General features: G+C 30.7%; 1 pseudogene; it reads right to left on the bottom strand.

The window, feature by feature from the left end:
- Positions 1-405: 405 nt before the first annotated feature.
- LOC150034650 (uncharacterized) lies at positions 406-3966 on the bottom strand (annotated as a pseudogene).
- Positions 3967-4762: the final 796 nt, after the last annotated feature.

The raw sequence follows: 4762 nt of genomic DNA, 5'->3' as shown, positions 1-4762 counted from the left end.
AAATACTTATGAACAAATGAGTAAGTATCCATATTGCATCCATGGATAGCAACAAGTGCATGGGTATATGGAATTTCATCAAGATCTCAAACACGACAAGTACATGATTGGAAATCTAAATGTATCATAAAATGATTGCTTCCATCAATTACTTGAAATTTGACATCATTAATTGTATTAACCTGAGAAAAATGACACATAGATAATAAATTAATTAAGATCCAACTATCTGAGTCTATCAATGATAGAATTCTATCACTGATAGAACTCAATCGCTGACAAATTATGCTATATTACCCATGAAAACAAGTAACTCTTACCGTGAAGCTTCTTGATATCTGATGTTGTGTTTGTAATTTCCCGTCAGCCCAGCTAGTCAAAATAGATTTCATACAATATACAGTTTTACTTTATCATAAAACCATTTTTGAAGTAATTGTCTAATTGAATTGAGTAGTGATGCGACAGGTAAATTTCTAAGCTCTTTTAGAACTACATTTAAACATTCTGAAATGTTTGTAGTCATCATTTGATATCTTCTCCTTCTACAATATATACGAGCCCACTTCTCGAAACCAAAATTTCTAAGATAGTCTCGTATGTGAGGATATATAGCCTCCATCCATCTCATATTCAGCTCAAAATCAGCAATAGTATATGTTTGTCTACATCTAAAAAACATACTATCAATAGATGAGTCCTTATATGTCATCTTCAAACTTCTCCAAAAGTGTTGCAAACAAACACAATATTCAACCGTTGGAAAACATTTTGAACACCTTTTGGAATACTTAAATGTCGATCGGATATAATAACTAAACCTTCTCGATCCCCTAAATTTATATTTATATTATCAAAAAATCATCTCCATGATGCATCATTCTTGGAGTTTACAATACTAAAGGCAAGAGGAAAAATCTGATTGTTACCATCAATTGTTGACGTCGTCAAAAGAGTTCCACCATATTTACATTTCAAAAAGGTGTCGTCAACTGCTATGTTTGGCCTACAATATTTCCACCCCTCAATACACGATCCAATTTCCATGAAAGAATACTTAAAATGTCCCTCAGAATCAGTTTTATATGTAGTGAATGAATCAGCAATAAGATAGAAAAAAGATATATATAAAAAAAATTACATTCTATTTTACATTAGATCTATCACTTAGACCAAATATTAGCGATAGACCAATGATATATTCATTTACTATAAAATATATCATTGATAAACCAACATCATTGATAAATCATATCAGTTAAACAAGTCTATCAATGACTTCATAATATATTCTTTCGCCCTCTAAGCTTTATAGTAGCTAACATTTATCCCAAATTTAGTAAGCATGTGAATCATAATATCATCCGGAGTCAAGCGGTCACAACGACTACAATCTTTTATCATACAATCAACAATCAATGATGAAGATGCTTGTCTATAAGAAGTTTGAATAGCATTTATAGAACAACTATGATTAGCAATATAATTCTAAGTTTCCATAGTTCTCCACCCTTATAACTGTAGGAATACAATATCATGCAACATAAGATTTCAAAATCAATAAGCACTTAAACTACATTTAATTTGAGTTTTAAGCATGCTGTTCATATGATATTCAGAAGAGGGTTTGAAACACATATTACTTTTGAAGATTTCCTTCACAAATTCAGCTGAAATCCACCAAGATAAAGCTTGAAACTTCAAGAAGACTACCACTGAGATCTTCTCTACTATGCTCAAGCTGGAACGTGTGGTGGAAAGATCAAATCAAGTTGAATTGATGAAGAAAATATGAGGGGTCGGTAGGATTTTAAGGTTATCACTTGAGAAAGTATAACTCAGAATGCTTAAATGTTCTTCATGCATGGAGCTTATATAGGCAGAATCCATGCAAATGTACAAGGTTGTATGGTGGGCAGCTCCAGCTTGAAGATCATCACCAAAATGAAAATGGAATTTGATGATATTCCATCAAATGTAGTTAATGGGTTTTTCCCAAAGATTGGAAAAACCCATTAATTTTATATGATTTCAAAAAATCATTTTATTAAATTAATTTTATAAAATGAATTCAAAATAATTAATTTAAATAAAACTAATTTTAATTGATTTTTAATTAAAATAATATTTATTTAATATCTAAATATTAAATTAATAAAATATCAATATCACCAATAAATCAGTTTTATATCATAATTTAAATATTAATTGATTTTTCAATTTTGTTTAATTTCAATTAAATTTAAACGTTTATAATTGTATCATATACAATCAATCAAAAAACCCCTTTGAATTTGAACATTTCAAATTCGTAACCCTAATTTCATACATCAATACTCAATTTCTTGTTCCAATTTAATAAGCTAGTAGAGGGATCTAATGGACCTACAGATCATGAGCTTCAACGATCTGTAATTAATTCGTTAAAACTCTTTAATCGAATTAATTACTATTCGTTAAGTATCAAGACACACCACTATAGCTCGATAGTTGCACTCTCCTCACTGTAGATATATTTCTGTCCATATAAACCATAATCAGTAAGTCGATCCTTCACAGGTTGTTCATAATTACAGCTGGGTCAAAATTATCGTTTTACCCCTGTAAATACATCTTGTTCCTTAAGTTCCCACTAACCCTCCAATGAAAAATTTGATTCAAAATACTACTTGTGAATCATGTCAGAAGGCGAGACCTCAATTGTTCAAGACCTGGAATCAGCACTTAAGAGAACAACCTATCTGCTAACCCTAAAATGGGTAGGAGCGAATTTCATCTTGCAGGGCTATGTCCCCAGCTATCCATCCGGTCTTAACTAGCTCAGGATTATTCAGCAGTGCTGTTGGAGTACTCTCACCCATGCAGATCAAAGGATAATCTCGAACAAATAGGAATTCATAGCTAGCTCAGGATTAAGATCGAGTTATCCTAGGTTACTTAAGTATGAAATAGTCAGTTTTAACAGTAAATGGTTGTTATAAAGAAAAAGTGACTATTTTGTGGTCCAGTCTATATGCAAACTCATTGCATAGGATGCCTCCATTCACATATCTCTACATAAATGATCTGTGGATCACATCATTTATATTACCTATACAAAATGGGTCGTATCTAATAGTGTTACCAGGATGAGATACCAAATTTCATCCATATACTTATAGACCATTTAGGCTACATACTATTAGCTTGATCCTATTTATGTCACCACATAAAATTAAAGTATTTATGCCATAGCTATGGATATGTTTATTGGATTTTCATAATAGAATGCAAAATCAATGACTCTATTGAATAAGACACTCAATAATATTTTATTGATAAATAGAATGTTTAACACAAAATTTACGAACTGCGAGTTCTAGGAAATTCCCAACAATAACGAGATGCACGAATATACCATTCACAATCTTCTTGGGAGCACTTCAACACAATTACTTTAGAATTTAATCTCACAGTCTTGAACTCAAAGTTGTTCTTTATAGCTATGTAGTAAAAAGACTTTGATACTATTTCCTTACTAGTAAACATATACTTCTCTTTCAAATCAAATGTAGAAGACAATCTACTAATATTAACATCTGTTAGGATGTTAAAATCATCAATAGTGGGAGAAGAAGAAGACACAACACATAACTATTGGAAACTCCTAAAAGAATATCAGTAGCATGAACAACTAATGGATGTCTTGCACTTTATTCTTTAACTAAATTCAAAAATCAAGCAACATCGTTATCTTCATGAATTTAAACCACAGTTTGAATGCCATTTGGTACCAAAATCCAGTAAGATTGATAATTGTATTGAAGAAATAGATGCATCCAAGTGAATTTTCTTTAATATCAAACTCACAAAACTCTCAAAACAAATAATCTCATCAACCAATATGCCTTTAGTCTTGTAATTCAAGTAATTATATTTATCATCCCACTGTCCACTATGAAATACTACTATTGCAAGCTTAATCATATTTCTAAATCACTGCAAGAAACAACAATTAAACTCATGACATTCTAGACTAGTAGAATAAATAAAAAATAATATCTATAAGTGATAGACTAATATCATTGATACATTATGATATGTATCTATCATCAGTAGACTAAAATCAGTGACAGATTCATGACCACTAATATTAGTGATAGGAAGTTCATGACTACTAATATCAGTGATAGGAAGTTCATGACTGATTGGGAAAAAAAACCTAAATATAAACTAAATAGAAATTAAGTTATGAACACTCAAAGAAAAAATTAAAGCATATGGGACTAGAAAACTAAGGAAATCGAATAAAAAATAAAGCATACTTCAAGTAAAATCAATGAAACCTAAAAAAATAAGAAATCAAATACCTAGACATCCAATCAGAAATAGAGTAACAAATTGAATACCTAGACATGAGAGAAAGAATCGCACAAGAAAAAGATGAAACCATACAAAATCAAACGTAGAAAGAAGAAATTGCAAGCAGAAAACCTCAGAATGGAGAAGATGTACCTATAAAACACACATTAGCTCGAACAAAAAGAAGATGAAAACTCAGAAGAAGAAGCGACACTATGGAAAAACACAGAAAGAAAACGAAAACGATGAAGAAGAAGGGGAACAAAGAAGAAGAATAGGGACGATGAAGCTCCACTGTGGAAAAAGACAGAAAGAAAAAAAAATAGATAAGCCGGACAATGAGGAAGAAGGAGTAGAATAGGGTTATTTTAGGAATAAAAAAAGAAGGTAAACATATTTAAGGTAATTCAGAAAATAATTT

This window comes from Benincasa hispida, chromosome 8, assembly GCF_027475165.1.
Source record: "Benincasa hispida cultivar pf3 chromosome 8, pf3_genome.v1.1, whole genome shotgun sequence".
NCBI lineage: Eukaryota > Viridiplantae > Streptophyta > Magnoliopsida > Cucurbitales > Cucurbitaceae > Benincasa > Benincasa hispida.
Note: the sequence above shows the minus strand (reverse complement) of the source record. Positions and strands in the feature narration are given on the sequence as shown.